We start from the raw sequence: 17,337 nt of genomic DNA, 5'->3' as shown, positions 1-17,337 counted from the left end.
TCGTATAGTTATTGCAACAATTACGTCAAATGCATTTTACATAGCTGGATCAACAAAATAAATGTAATTATTCTACATGTGTTTTCCAATCTTTTTGGTTTCATATAAAACAAATGCGTACTTTTTTCATATAGAATATGAATATTTACTAATTTACTATATACACTAACTTATTACTTCAAATAATTCGTTTAAAAAATTTCGTATACAAAAATTTTAACAAAATTGTAATACACGAAAATACACGAACTAATTTAGTAATAGAAGATGCATCGTATCTCGATTAGTTATCCAAAATTTCTATCGTAAAAATTATAATTGAGACTCCATCAATCTCGATACAACATAATTTCTTTTCTTAAAATTATTTCTACTTGTTACTTAACTTATTCTATGATACACATTATATTACATCTTTGAAAACACAACTTATTAACGAAGTACGATACAACATATGCTATTACTATGTACAAACTCGAACGGTAACGTATTTGCCATCCGAAGTTACAGTCAATTAAATTTAAAAGATCTTTTTATCTTTCGTTGCAATTTGGAAAAATGAAAATGGAACATGCCAAAAGATTAATGTCCCTATTTATCGCCCTGGTATGATTCTCGTAATTCTTCAATAGTTATATCATTGTATCACTATATTCAACAGTTATATAGTTATATAGTTCACTAATTATATCTGTTAGCGCAGATATTATTAACGAGAGTCGCAGCAGCCTCCTAGCGGGCGTGTTAAGTACTACGGATCAACGCATAGTCGATCAGAGTAGCTACAAATTTGCTATCCACGAATAAACCACGTACGGGGGTTGTTCAAGGATTATATATCTTTTGGGGTCGCTGACTAGAAGATATTTCGAATTTATGGTACATCAATTGTTATCGAGGAAGAGGGGAAAGATATTGAAGGTGCGGATAGTCAGCAGAAATACAAAAATTATGATCGATTTTGTTGTTTTTTCTTAAATAAAATAAAATATATAAGACTTTTAAATTGTTAAAGTGAATATTTTTTATTTCAACGTAATTGATTGAATTATCAATCAATTATTAAAATGCATATTTTATTTTCAAACGCATTTATTTTTTGTAAAATTATTTATCATTAGATATTAATGCATTATTTATAAAGAAAAGTATGTTATTAATAATTAAATAAAAAAAGTCTTTTCAGATAAGAGAAATCATGTTTATATTCAAAGATACATTCTTATATAATTTTTTTGTTACTTTCATATTTGCAAAATATTCTTCTGAGAATTAAATCTATAAAAAAGAAAATTGCGAATTAGAAAATTCTAAACGATATAAAAACCAAGCGTCTAACTAGAAGTACTGTTTACAGTACATTAAAATAGCTTTAGTTTTTTAACCGTGTTATTTTTAACAAGTATACCGCAAATACAACGTTTATGAAACATAAATTTAATAATTATCTACAGTGTCAAAAATTACGAACTAAAAATTATAATATACATCCTTCCTTATCAATTTTCATTCCTAGCAATATAATTTTTTTCATAAACTTTTAAAGATCATATATTATATCATTGAGTCTTAAAGTTTATGTTTTAACATTTGTAAATTTTATATATTGAAAATATCATCTTCTTATCATCATTCTTTATCGTTTGCGCATTCATTAACATTTGAATGACTCATTTCATTCATAATACGATATTTCAGAATTTTTATTTTTCAATGTAATTGCTCAGTGACATGAAAATTTTAAAAAATATTCTTAGATCATTAATCAAATTTTATTTCATTTATTAAATAAAATTATTTTAAAAATAACTTTATAATCGGAGATATTCAGATACAATTATACAAATTATAAATAAATATTTTTAAAAAATATTAACAATATTATAAATATATTTATCTACATAATTCCTTTAAAAATATAAAAAAGTTTTTTGATGAATTTAACGATTTTATTTATATTTATCACGCGAAAATATCATATGAATCATATGAAATATTGTACAATGAAACATTTTTTGCAAAAAAATCAGTTCATGATTTTTATGTAATGTGTCATAAATATATTGACAACATTTTCGTTTAAAAAAATATATATATAAAATAATTTTAAAATATTAAATTTTAACTATTCTGTTATAATTGTTTTAGAAATAACGTAACAAAATTCATATATAAAAACAGATGTGGAATTAAATCGCACTTCAATTTATTGATTTCTGCCTTAGAAACGATACTTCTATAGAGACGTATATTATTTCGTTGGAAGATGAGTTTTTTTCGTTAATAATAATCCTACTGCAGATTTTAGAATAATTTTATTATTATCATATTATTTATACAAAAAATATTATTTATACATAAATCTCCGATAAATCAAAATTAAATAAATAAAAGGAAAATTTTCATTATTATTTACATTTTTAATTTGAAAACTTTTCAAAATAATTTATTCTCCGATGATATCCTCAATGCACGAGGCATAAATATACGTAAAATTATGTCGAGAAATTTATTTTTCTTCGTTTATTTCTCATTCCATCCAAATAATAAAAGAAAATCATCGTAACACGCGAGTCCACCACGTTCCTTCGTGTTCCAGTTCATTTCTTTAACTATCTTCCCACTGTTAACATCATTCTTTGAATATTTCGCTGTATACACAGCGAACGAGTGTTTTCTTTACAATTAGAGCCCGTCTTTTGCATTTTCTTCTTACATAATATTATTCAAATAAATAATAAATTAATTTAAAAAATCATCCATCGAATAAAGCAATTTTAACGCGATTTTCTTTAATCAAAATTTCTGTTTATTCAAAAAATACAACGAATGTCGAGAAACTTTTCTTATCAGTTCTACTTATTTCTCTATTCGATAAAAAAGGCACTCGATATGTAATAGACGTGTCATTATCGTGAATACGCCACATTTGTTTCTCTCTCGATTCATTTCTTTAGAGCCATCCCTCTCCACTTTTACGAATATTTCACCGTATTCCACTTATGTACATCTCAACTTCTCGTTACATAATATTATTCAAATAAATTAATCAATTTAAAGCTATTCACTCGAATAAAATCACATTTAATCCCACTCTCTTTATCCAAGATTAAATCATACTCCAATCGTATTTCACGACCAGCATTATAAATACAATTAAATCAAGAAATTTCCCTTATCTCTTCTCTAAATTCTTATTCCATCCATATACGACGAAAGAAATTTTTCTTATCACCGTGACACGTGCATTGCACATGTATTTCTCCTTTTAATTCATTTCATCCGCCATTTCTTCCTTCTCTATACGTTTTTCGGCTGGACGATCACGTTCGCGGAATCGATCATGCCACGACACTGATGTAAATATTCTCTCTCTTTTTTTTTTCTTTTTATTTATTTCCTTTCTTTCGTATTATTCACGCATATCCAATTCATGAGAAAAGAGTGGATTAAAGTTTTTAAGAGAGTGGCAGAGCCCTCTCTTATCCAGGTGGTCTAGAAGATCGTTTGCTGGATCGGACTGGCTCGAACTGGATTGGGGCTGTTGGATCTCGAGATGTCCGGGTTACTTTGCTCGGTCGTAGAAGGAAATACATATACCCACAAATATCGAACCGGCGCGTATTCGTGAAATAATCGTTTACACTGAAACACGCTCTGCTGGGATTCTCGCGAATTTTTGCCGATAAAAATTCTATCGTTTATCCCTTTGCTGCGTTTTTCGATCTCGTAGCTCTATTTGTATTATTATTATTATTATTATTATTATTATTATTATTATTATTATCGTTTCTAGGTAGTTGCAATCGAAGGAGTATGTAACTGGTTTCTACTACGTGAAATTTTAATAAGGGATTATAAAGGGATCTATATTGGATTCAGATATGTATATATATAAATTATGTTCGATGAAAGGTAAATTTTTTTTAGGAAAAATATGTAATACAATCTTCTGGAAGAAATTTTGTAATTTAAGTAAATTTTGATTGTTTAAAAAAAAGTTTTATTATTTTATTAAATATTTTAATTTTTCGTCTTCGTTGTTACGTAAGTAGATGTCTCGAAAAATAAATAAATAAACGATCAACGATGGTTAAAAATTTGATAAGCAAAGATTTTCACAATGAATTGCGTGTTATTTTATGTTAATGATGTTTTTACGACACGGCACCTTTAATCCTTTCTTTTTCTAACAGTCCTTGTAACCAATCCAAACCAGTTTTATCAATTGGATTTTTTTATCAATATACCACTTATTATGAGAATATACTTGTTAAATATAACTTTAACTAAAAAAAAAAAGCAAGAAAGAGAATTTCATTGTTACACATATAAAATAATAAAAAAGTAATGGATGCAACGTATAATTACGTTATAATATTACACATTTGTTACGTGTTGTTTAAATATCTTATCTATTTTAATTTTCAAAAACTAAAATGTATATATTTTCTTTATAACAATACGATATTGTAAAAAGAATCGCGTTATGAAATATTCCACATTTAATCCATAATATTCTGATAAACGAAGAAGTTTTTGCGGTGTGAAATACCACAAATCGAAGCCGAGGAAATAAGTTTATATTTCGGTTGAAACCGCGAAACAGTTAAACACGTACGTTTTATTACGAGACTCGAGTTGCAAACGAAGCGTGAATCAGTTCTAGATCGAGTAAGTTTCTGCCAGTTTCGAATTAAGTTTAATTCAAACGCGCGTTCAAGATGCTTAAAAAGTGTGCCATTATCTCTGCTCGTTCATGAGACCGTTTGTTAAATCGATTCTACCGTGACACGTAAGGGCAATTGCGCTCTTAAATTAAACGACACCCGTCATTTTACCTTATCGTTTTATCTTTAAATAAATCTTGAATAAATTCGCATTGGAAAAACCCTTCGATTACAATATCCGATTATCCCACAAGCGATTTTATATCTTATTTCTTCCAAATTCAAATATTTCCTTTTTTTTTTTTTGGATTTCTATCTCAATCAGACTCTATTTCGATTATTTTTTTTTTTTTCGACCAAAACGAAATTTAATTCGTTCGGCAATCGGATGAAGGAGGCGTGCACGCCGCGTGTCCATCTTTTATCAAGGGACAACTTAACACCACGCTACCGAATTCTTGTTGCTTTATTTAGAATCCCCTCGAAAACGCATAAAACGCGTATAACGCGTGGCCATGTGTACGTAGAAACTTTAATCGCATAACCAAGCATAAAGCTGAAGAGGTTTAAACATTTATCCGCACTTCCTGTCTCCAATCGCTCGTAAACCGCGCATCCCCACGGGCGGAAACGTCTCTGAGACAACAATTTTCCGCAGATTCCAAGAGAACACACCGAAATTAGAATTAGAATTATTGACGGTTCGATTCTATTTGCACAACTTCGAATTTAGGATTCGTATGCATCCGTCGATCAAGTGACACGGCAGTTTGTAAGAAAATATTTTCAAAAATAATTCGAGGCAATTTTCACAATAATCGTTTATATTCCGATGAGTTCGATGTTTTAAAAAGTGGATAAAAAAAAATAGAAAGATGAAGGAGTAGTTGCGAAACATTTGTGAGATGAAGTAATTATTTCGAAACGCATGGGCGAGGGAAAAGTAATAAAAACAAATTGAGAAACATTCGTAGAACGAAGGTCACTTTACCCAAGCGATCATCTTTTCTTATTTTGCGTAACTACGATTATTAAACTTGTAAATTATACTCATTTATAGATTTACATCCATCACAAATTTCGTGTGGACTTACGAAAGAGCAATCTTGAAATATATACCTAGTGTATAACTACGCAAAGAAAGCCAGAAGATTGGCGTCGTTGTCGTCTCAACTTTGATTAAAATTTATAAAGAGTCTCGATGCCGTGTACAGAGGAAAAGAAAAAAGAAACGAATCTTTTTTATCTTTCTCAGTCGTTGTTCCTAAATCAAAACCTTCGAAACGTAAAATTTACTCGAAATGCCTTCTCGAAACGTTTCGAGTCCGAGGAAACGTAGAAGGCGATCGAACGGAAGTGGATATCTGTCGTTTCCTCGGGCGCCACAGCGAATTTTTGGCACCTCGATCCCGCGTGCATTGTGAATCATTAGTTGACAAACATCGTGGATCCTCTATTTTCAGCCTGGCTAATTTTAATGAGCCGCGAATCATCGAGATTCCTACAATTTCTCGCAACTGGCAACGCATCAACTTCCGCATATCCGGCCTTCGCCTCGGAAACGTCTTCTTCCTCTTTTTTTAGAAAATATGGATGAAAACCAAATCGAAGACCGTGTCATCTCGATTCCTCTGTATTTTAACTAAAAAAATTATTTAAAAAAAAAGAAAAATCTCTTCGCAAAATTTGGTGAAAAATTAGGAAAAAGCTATGCGCGATATTGTGTCCTCCCCTTCAATTCTCCAATTCAATTCTTAGGAAAATGGAGGTTCAAAGAGAGCTTTAGATACAGCTCGTATGATATAAACCGGTGAACGAAATTCGATTTCACAGATCCTTTCGTCTGACTCATAATTTCCTTTCTCGTTCGAATCCAATTCGCAGAAGTCCGTTCAGCTATCTAAATTCAATTGCTGCTACTAATAATTGTTAAAATAGACTGTATAGCTCGGGGATCCAGTCCAATCATAATATCATTCCTTTCTCGGTTACTCTTTTCTTAATTTTTTTATCGAAGAAATTAATTTACACGTTCGACGATTGAATCGTTTATCCCTGTTTGGTTCAACGCTTTCCTGATATTATGATTCAGCTATCCGAATTCAATTGCTGCCACTAATAATTGTTAAAATAGACTGTATATCGCGGAGATCTAGTCCAGGATAATCATTCCTTTCTCAGTTAGTCTTTTTTCAATTTTTTTTCCGAAAAAATTAATTTACACGTTCGACGATTGAACCGTTTATCTGTTTGGTTCAACGCTTTCCTAATATTATGATTCTAGGCGGCGTAACGAACGAGCATTTCTCGATCTGTATCTCCGTATAGACGTAAACGCTGCCAGGCTTTTAAGGATTTCTGGGAAATTCGATCTTGATTAAATCACGCCATCGGACCAAACTTTGCCTTCGATGTCCAGATTAGTGGGAGTAAACGAGATCGACTCGAATAATGGGATTAATAAATGGTCGTGGTTATTTCTGGAACTTGTTATTATGTCAGAGTTTCATACAACAATGTGAGCACGGTCACTTGATTTTCATTTTGAACGTGTTGAGTTAATTTTTTTAACCCTTTTTTAGATTAATCTTCTTATAGATTTATCTTTTTGTAACAACGTTTATTATCGTTGTTATCTACGATTTAATTAAGATTGAGAATAATCTGTGCATTTAAAAAAAATTTTTCATATATTCGAATAAACAAGACTTTGCTATTGTATTATATATAGAGTGTCTTCAAGATGAGTTCGGTCAATCGATTATAAAACATCTTCTTTTCAGATATTATTCAGATAAATCGACTCACGGCATTCACAAAATGGCAATAATGTTTTAGATGTTTGGAAAGCAATCATAAAACGCGATGCAGATCGCGAATGCCTGAAAAAATAAACATTTCTTTTTTTAATTTATGATGCAGGATAGTAAATTTAGCGGCAACGACGAAATCAGAAGAAGATAACATTTATACCGTAACAATTATCTATTTTATCATTTATATTCTATCTATTCGTACATTCTTTATTCATTATTAACGTATTTTTCATATCTATATCTATCAACACGACTAACTAAATATCTCTTCTTTTCTCATTCTCTCTTTTTAATTTTTTCTTCGAGACCATCGATGAAGTTATTAAATATTTCGATTAAACGAAATCATCCTATTTCTTACACCGTTAAAATTAATCTTAAAAATTGTGGTGTGCTAGAATGTTAACCATAAGTCGATTCGAAGGCGTTGATGCTACCAATCGAGATATTGACTTGAAAACACTTGAAAACGATGATATTTTTGTAATAAGATCAAGAACCAGAGGAAGTCAAGCGTTTCGTTGTCGTTGCATTTCTTTGAGAAGAATCATCAAAACGATTTGAATTTTATTCACACCATTCCGTTTTTGATCTCTTCAAATTAACCTGGTTTATTATCGTGATCACGTGTATCTCTCCGTTTTCTCTCGAATCGAATTTTATTTGAAGAATTGTGTTAAAGATTATCGTAAGAATTTTCAATTTATCGTTAAAATTTTATCGCTTAAAATTCTAATTAAATTTAACCGACTGTTTAAAATAACACTCGTGAAATTTTATTTATTAATTTTAAACTTGTTAAATTTGTGCAGATTAGATATATATTTTAATAGAGATTAGATTTCATATGGATTAATAGCTACGAGTAGAATAATAATTTGTTTGTGATAATATGTGTTTACAAGTTAAGTACGTGATTTATACTTACGAGATACTTACAATATTTATGACAGTAATAAAACTGATTTGTAATAGGCATTGTATATCATAAAATAAATAGATATAAAGAAGAGCAGAATAAATTGAATTCAATAGGAATTAATAATTAATTTTTTATTCGATAACGTACAATTAATTCGATAATATTATAAGAGTAGAAGTAATTTCATTTCTTTTTTGTATGAATCATTTTATAACGTTATCAATGTTTAATAAAAATTAATAATATTTTTCATCATTGATATAATTACTATTTAATAACACGGTATTAACAACAATAAAAAAGAAATACGATTATTTCTCAACGTATAGAAGCAAAAATGGATATTTTTCTTAATGAATATTCGACGTATAAATCAAACTGACAACATTTCTCTTATTTTATTATTTCGTTATTGGATTAAAATTCAAATTAGAGCAATTAATTTTATACGTCGACATCGATAGAATGCAATAAATTGTATTTTGCATAATAAATAAAAGTCTCTTTACGTTAGACGTATACCAATGAACCAACCCCATTATTTTCTATATCACAAATCATTAATTATTAACACGATACGATCATAACGCTGCACCTACTTAACCCACTTATTCATATTCATACTCTTAAGCAAATTGTGCAATAATTAAACATTTTCCATGAAACAAACTATCGAAACTGGACTATTCTATACATTCTTTACCTTATTATTGTATTTTTCATCTCGAAAAGAATTGTTCACAGAAATATCTCATAGAAAAATGTTTCCTCCACCTTGTTCCAATTTTTCCTTCCAATTATCATAGCAAAAGTAACGAGGCACGGCTATATTAATCCATATATCATATTTATCCATAAATAACATAAGGATAAAAACCGATGAAACCTTTTGCGCGGGTCTAATAATCTCTCTCTCGATCCTCCGTTCCAAGCTCGATGATGATATTGAATAATTACTCTGAATCACTGTTGTCGCGAGGATTAATTACACGTAATTGCAACTATGTATATGAGTTTAATGAGCGAGTTAGTAACCGATTGGAGACGCGATACCGCGAGAGATACGTATCGCGCGTGTGAAAAATATAAGCAGTCGTTTCGTGAAAACAAAGGATAGTTGACCACAGTGGCGCGTAATAAATTTGCGATAAAAGCTTATCGCCGCTTTATTAAGATCGAGGATGCGATACTTTCGACTTTTACGGCTTTATTTGAAATGATAATGGACTGGTATGTATCAGTTTTAACCGGTAAAACGATCGACAGTGCTAACTTGCGACATCTCTGATTCCCGAGTAACGTATGTATTCGTGTGGCCGATCGATGGGGCCCGGCCAATTGCCTTTTAATTGGTGACGCGCGTCGCGACGAATTGAACTTTCGAATGAGCCACGAAATGAGTTGTGCGTCCATTAACGATAATTCATGATTTGCCGACTTGATTTATGGATTGCACTTGCCATTTCAGATCAGATTGTGATTATTAGTAAGAGTGGTTATCGCCTTGTGGATCTTGATTCGTGTGAACAGGTGGAGAAATGGATTTTAAAATGGATTTTGTAAGAAATTTTCGAAGAAGCGAAACGTAGTGGTAAATATTAATAGATTGATTTATATCTATGAATTTTACACCACTTGTAATAACTTGTTATGTACATGCAAAAGGGGGGGGGGGGCTATATAATTATTAATCGATACGGTATCATTTTGTTACGTATTTAAAAAATATCTCGACATTACAACAGTACATTTTTTTTATTTATTTACCTCGTTTATTTACCGTGTTCGAGCATACTTGGAGAGAAAACAATTTGTAAATAGATTTACAGCAAAATAAAGATCCATTGATTTCTATCGTTATCTCGTGTAAACATAGATTATTTACAAATACTTAAATTGGAATAAAATAATAATAATGAAATATTTCCCAACGGAAATTTTTATTTTATCTATTGTCTCGACTAATCGTGATAACATTGTTCCATTATTTTGATCCGTCTTATGATATAAAAATCTGAAAATGATATTTTTATATATTTTTCAAAGAATCGAATAATTAATTCCGAGAATAAGAGAAAAAATTTAATTGGAAAAATTTAAAAATTAATTCCAAGTATTGTTGCGTCACACTTCAACCCTATCTGTTTTCGTCGTGTGAACAACACCCGATAATATCTAATAATTCCAAACAACATATTTGGCTATATCTGGGCATTTCCTCAATTTATTCTCATTCCTAGTAATATCTTTAAGGAAGTTAAGAATTGCAGACATCATAAACATCTTTATTAACGATTTAAGTGATGAAGTCACGACTTGAGAATCACTCGCTAATCAAAAGAAAAAGAAGAAGGAAAAATGAATTATCAGCATGTTGCATCTTGGCGCAGAAATCGGTTCTGACCGGAAATATTCGGTTATTTCCTTTCTTCTAGCGAGCCACGCTAGAACGTGTTATCGTATGTAAAGCGAATAGAGTTTGTCCGATGAATATTGTTCGTTGCTGTAAAAATCACTTTTTAAAGGCATATTTTAAAATATATCTTATGAATGGAATTATTTGATTAAATTGTTGGAAAGATGAAGAAACAGATTTTTCTTTGTATATCGAAGTAAAATTGAATAATAATAGAATTATTATTGATAATAATCTGTAATGATGTATGATACGATTATTAAGTTGTTTAACGAAATTAAATATAATTATTTTATTTACAATAGAAGAATTTAAATAATTTACTAATACATGATCAATATATGACTAATATATTATGAGATAATTGTTACGACAGATGCATACATACTGTATACTGTAAGATATGAATCGTTCTTCGTTTGTTACAACTATACTATTATTTTACAATTACAATATATTTTTTTTCAAGCAATAATTATTTTACAATTCTCATAAATGGAAAACGAAACAAAATACAATATATTTTATAATTGGATATAATTTAAAGATAAAAATAGCTCGTTTGAATGGGACATATTTCTGCTGTTTTGACAGACATCAAATCAATATTAATTTCAAAATGAAGAATCCTTGCTTCTTATCTCATAATATGCATAAGCATACTCTTTACGTTAACATATATCTGCACTAAATAATAGAACGGTTATAAAAAAGATATTATCTTGCCTCGTAGAAATTAATTCTCGTGAAAAAAAAAATGTTTAATTCTGTATCTACTTATCAATATTATAATTTTTATAAAATAAAAATTTAAAAATAATTTTATTAGAATTAATTTGAGATAATAATAAGAAAAAATCTCGAGATTAAATCAATGCATCTGTCGTTATAAAAATGATACAAAACGATGTTGTTAAACTCATTAAATGAAAGTCAAAGTTGGTCATTCGTATCGTGAAAAATTGTTAATTCTCATTAAAATATAAACGATTCTTTATACACGTATCATGTATGTATATTGATTTGCTATTAAGCAATAAAATTCATTTTGTATGACTCCTATGAGTGAATGTACGTTGCCACGTGAATTGTTGTGACGAGAAGGATAACGAGGAACGATAACACGAGTAACAAAGATAAACACTCGCATAGAAAATTGCAGAGGGTGAGGTCGTGAGATCACTAAAGTGTTTCGTGTCGTAATTTAAAAGAGTTTCGTGTTCTAATTTAAAATCTTTCGTTCTGCAATTTTACATTACTCCATATAATTTAAACAATTTCTTCAATTTGTTAATTTTTATTTAAATCTGTTAAATAAGAAATATATTTTAATTGCACTATAGATAAATCTAAATTTTTCCTTTTCGATATTTAAATTCATATTTAAATGTAACACGGTATATATCAAAATAAGAATTTAATTATATTTATCAGAGTAGAGAATGAATTATCGAGACGATCATCTCGATTATCAGTAGATCGTTATCAGCAGATAACGATCGATATTCCATTGTCATAAAATAACGTAACGCGATGGATTATGGAATAAAAAATATTAAAATCATATCAGGATGCAAATTGAATTTTATCGAGTAAAAGTATACATCGTTATCAGATACACCGCGAAATACAAAGTGATAAATCAGTGGAAGTTTAACGCTCTTAATTCGGGAGACTGGATTCCGCGAAACCGGATGTAAGATCCAAACAAGAGTTTCCGGTCAAGTAGACGGAACAATTCTAAAAATGTAAACGAACGAAACTGTAACGAAAACGTGACAAACTCGTGGAAAGATAATCAATAAGATCGATCTTGTATCGCGATAAATAAGCGCATTCCACTATGTTCGATAACGTATCTTCGCAAGGTCGTCTTAAAAGCGTGGGCGTGTCTCCTGCTAAGACACAATTTGCGTTTACAATGCTTCATTGGATTGTATCGAAAAATTTATTGATCCCAATTCGACAAATTAATGAGTGAAGAGGATATTATTCGGGGAGCTATCTGAATTTTCTTCTTTTTTTAAGAATTTAATCAAAAATTTATATATATATTCTCTTCGTGATAAATTGTAATCTAGATGTCATATATCTCGTGCTAATAACGAATGAAAAAATTTGCAATAAGTTTTCCGGATAGATATTGGTAATTCGTCCAGATTTTTCTGTGAAATTTATTTTCACGAAAAGAAAGAATTATGATACGAATGCAAGATAGACAACAAGATATTAATAAATATCAGTATTTTACAATTTATTGATTATTTATCCAAACTTAAACGATGGCAAGTGATATAATGATAGAAATGATTTTTTAAATTTTATAATCCGAATTATTAAGAAAGATGTCGATTAAAATTTCTAATGACATTGTTATTATATTTTTAGTAATTTTACGAAACGTCATTTGGCTGCAAGTCTTTGAATGACGAAAGACTTGAAAGACTAAAGTAAAAATAATTACATTGGAATTAAACTTTCTAAATTAATTTTTCCCTTTGATTGAAATTATCGAAATTATTAAAATTGTGTTTGTAAAAATTCTTTCATTTCGAAATTATAAATGGAATTACAGATGTCAGATTGAAAATATCAAAATACATTTACAATGATATTTTAAGAATTTTTCATAAATAAAAAATGATATAATCGGAAACGAAAATTAATTTTATTCTCTGTTCGAAAAAAAGTTTAGTGATATAATTTTAACGAGGTCAAGACGATTCATAGGTAAAAAATAAAAAATATTCGATAAATTTGGGGAAAAATTAATGAAATAAATACTTTCTCAAATCTGGATCACCCTATCATTCTCAGAAAGTGCCTCTTTCTTCGCGTCGACCCGCACGCTTCCTATCCGTCACCGGAATATTTTTGAGCAAACTTAAACAGTCCATCGACCTTCGAGATCCGATCAATATCTTTTTAACAATTTTTATACTTTTAATATGAACAGAATCACAACATTTTTTTTCTTCGAATAAACTTCGATAACTTTTCAAATTTTCCATTTAAAATTCCCATTAAATTATTATACCGAGCGATTAGCAATGCGTATTTACACGATATAAGTTATAAAAACTTGGTTACAAACAAGTGTTAATTTCAACGTGCAATTTGAAATAAAAATTTCACGCGCTTCGAAAAATTATTGCCAAAAAAAAATTTCTCAGAATACCTTATCCGTATATCAATCCTAGAAAGAAAAACGAGAAAAAGGAGAAAGAAAAAAAGCGCAGAGGGCAGTGTTTGGTCGACGAAGATACTTCAATTTCCACCTCCCCAGAAAACGTCGATCATTCCGAAATTCCCAAACAACCCCAGCTAAACCCTCTTCCCTGCTAAATCAAATCCTGACCGTCCACTTTCATCCCTTCCGCTTGTCCTTGATCCAACACACGACCAATCCTCGTCTTTCCATCCCCTCGAAAATCCTTTTTTCCATTCCCTTCGCATCGATACGTTGGCTGGCAAATCGATCGAGATAATTGTCTTTGCTGATTTTAATATTTTTCTAATTTATTTTTGACAATTTATTTATTTCATCGTTAGACCTATTGCATATTACGCACACTCCACGAACGTATATGAAATCTGCAAAGAAAAAAAATTGTTAGAATTTTCTCTCTCTTTATCGCTCAATTATAAAAAATTCGCACGAAATTCAAAATTTTCAGGTTAATCGAATCTCCTTCGCGACACGCTATCCGAACACTTTCCGTGTTCGGTTAAGTAGGTTTAGGTCAAGTTATGCTCGCAGCGTCTCAAGGCTCCAATTACCAAAGTCATTTATCCTTTAACCTCGAACGATTCGCACATGTAACGAGAAAAACATGAGAGATAAGATACGTTCTCTTCAACCTTCTCCCGTTCAATGCGTGTAACGAAGTAACGAAACAAAACTTTGAGAGAGAGAGAGAGAGAAGAGGTAAAACGATATCGTGAAAAAGTCATGGTGAAACGGACATTTATTCAGATCGATCCTTCCTCCGGGTCTTTGACTCACGCCGATAAATCCAACGACCATCTCTCCTCCACTGTAGCGCGTTATTCCTCGAGAATACGCGGAGAACTCGAAGTGGAAGCCGAACAAACCAGATGACGTGTTACAGTGGTGGCGGGTGTGCGCGCGCGCGTGTGTATTTAAGTGGGTATGCACGCGTGTGTTTGAAACAGTTTTATGGAAAGGGAAGCACGACGCATGCTTCCTTGTTTAATGTCGGCCCGGCTCGAGGGATACGAATGTTACACGGTGTGTTCAGTGGCTCTACGCGCTGGATCCACGCTGATCGTTCCTCGTGGATCGCGTGCGATCCGTGAATCACGGGTGGATCGCGTTCCCACCAGGCCATCCCGTTCTCGATCGGCGGCATCCCGTGAGTGTCAATCCCGTCTTCTTTCCAACCAATTTCTTCGTGTTTTCTTTTCCAATATACACGTATATATTTCTTTTATTTTTTTATTTAACCGTTTCATTTTATCTTTCTATTTCGTGATTCTTTTTTTTAGTATATGTATATATTTTTCTTAATGTTAATCGTGATTGCATTTTGGAAAAGTATTTGTTTGTATTTCTTTTTTTTTTTCTTTCTCTTTCTTTCTTTTTATCGGTGAAGAAGTTACAATAATTTTACCGGTTTCCGATTCCGATAAGATAAATAATTTCTAATGGAACGTCAGACGTCACTGTTTATCATACGTTCGACTTGAGAGTGTAAACTTACTTTCGAAATTATAAACTTAGAAATTACAGTAAATTGAAGCAGTTAAATATAAGATATTTCTGTGTAAAAAGAAATATAAATGCAACTATGTTATGTAATCTATTAAAAATATTTGCCATATTTTTTAAAGTAAATAATTCGAGTGAGCTTATGTGTTGGTAAACATTGATTTATTAAATTTGATGATCGAATTAGAAAAGATAAATCTCGATTTAACGGAATTTCATGATTGTAAATGTTTCTAATAATGTATTAATATTAGGTGATAATTTTACAGTATTTGTACAAAATTTAAGTGACTTTAAAAATATTTTATTTATATATCTAATTTTTCTTTTCTTTTTTGTACATTTAACTTTTTTAATTATTGATTGCGCGAAGAAATCTTAGAGGGATGCATTTCATGCATTATGATTTTGCACGATCGATGAATCGATGGATGATTTTTGAGAATAAAATTATTGGAAATTGCAAACTTAGAATTTTAAAAATTTGTTTTTGCGTTTACTTTAAGATTTGATTGACAATTGGAATGTTACTTATATTGCAAATTATTCTATGTAATCTTATAATCTTTTTTTATTTCTATTGCAATTGTAAACATTTATTTGTTTCGAATATCATTATTAATTTTATTTTAATAACTTTAATTTATCTTGTTTCGAATTATCTACATTACGTTATTGTGCAAAATTTGATTTTCGATTACTTTCACAGCGAAGGTCCACGGTTTTATATATTCTTAACATAAAACAAGACAAATTTGCGTTGCTAATTTGAACTTCATTCTGTTTGATTGTAGTCAATATTCTGTATTCTGTTACAAGGTGAATTTATTCCTTACATATTTTACATTTCTAAGTTTCTTTTTTCTTTTCTTCTTTTATAATGTTTCAATCAATTTAAATTCAATTCAAATTTGCGTTGACCATTAAAATTAAGGAGAAAAAAAGAGACTGGTAATAACAACGATCCAATTTTTAAACGTTTAATCTAAAAGAGCACAATTTCCTTTTATTATTGAGAAATAATCACAAAAAATTTTAATTTTCTTCATTTGCTTCTATAATTTAATACAATCTTTTGTTATATAAAACCATAAAAATATAAGTGTAATTTATATCACAGATAAAATATTTCATTAAAGGAATACATTTAGAAATGAAGAAAAAAATATAAAAATAAAAATTTAACGAAATTCATCGATTGCTTCTTCAAAATTTTCTAAATATTCGAACCAAACAAAGTATTTTTAAACGATGATACATAAATGTGATTATAATAAAAGAAATATTATGGGAATGAAATGGAAATAGAATATTTTCTAAAGAAAAATAAATGAACATCGTAACATTAATTCTTATCGTATGACGTTTTCGTGCGTGAAAACACAACTTTGAAGTTGGGCTGCAGACGTGCACTCTTAACCAGGACTCGATCTCTGATTGATCCCACTATAAGCTCTCAAACGTGTCAGTATAAAATGTATACAAGGCCGAGTATATTCGTACGAAGAACGTAATCAACAATTTTTTAACATAAATTGTTATCCATCTGTTGCTAAATGCAGAATTATGCCATCGAATGAAAACCCTACGATTCTATAATCGACGTTTTAATCCTATAAAATTTCTTTCAAAAAATTCGATGTTCAAGAAAATATTATTGGTGATATTCTTAATTCAAATTTTATACATATTAATCTAATAATAATATTTTTTTTATTTAGATATGAAAAATTTTGTATTTAAATCGACTATTTAAAATGTTAAGATTTATTCGAATTGTT

The 17,337-nt window shown here is 30.0% G+C and overlaps 1 protein-coding gene and 1 long non-coding RNA gene across 5 annotated transcripts in view; one reads left to right on the top strand and one right to left on the bottom strand.

The window, feature by feature from the left end:
- Nucleotides 1–3,197: 3,197 nt before the first annotated feature.
- On the bottom strand, nt 3,198–9,522 carry LOC133667209 (uncharacterized). The gene is made up of 2 exons (XR_009832489.1): nt 9,112–9,522; nt 3,198–7,552 (listed from the first exon to the last, which is right to left on the bottom strand). It is a non-coding gene; the product is annotated as an uncharacterized LOC133667209 (long non-coding RNA).
- The window catches only part of LOC108004054 (bumetanide-sensitive sodium-(potassium)-chloride cotransporter), a 23,944-nt gene continuing 16,111 nt past the window's right edge, over nt 9,505–17,337 (top strand). For 2 of the 4 annotated variants that reach the window (XM_017066708.3, XM_062084140.1), the window contains exon 1: nt 9,857–9,999. The gene's annotated coding sequence lies outside the window, so the exon portion shown is untranslated. Of the gene's footprint in view, nt 9,639–9,856; nt 10,000–14,998; nt 15,201–17,337 lie in introns of those variants that run through there. The other 2 variants (XM_017066709.3, XM_017066707.3) reach the window with 2 other exon arrangements.

Source organism: Apis cerana, linkage group LG13 (assembly GCF_029169275.1).
Source record: "Apis cerana isolate GH-2021 linkage group LG13, AcerK_1.0, whole genome shotgun sequence".
NCBI classification, from domain to species: Eukaryota; Metazoa; Arthropoda; class Insecta; order Hymenoptera; family Apidae; genus Apis; species Apis cerana.
The sequence above is the reverse complement of the archived record's forward strand: the minus strand, read 5'-3'. Positions and strand labels throughout refer to the sequence as shown.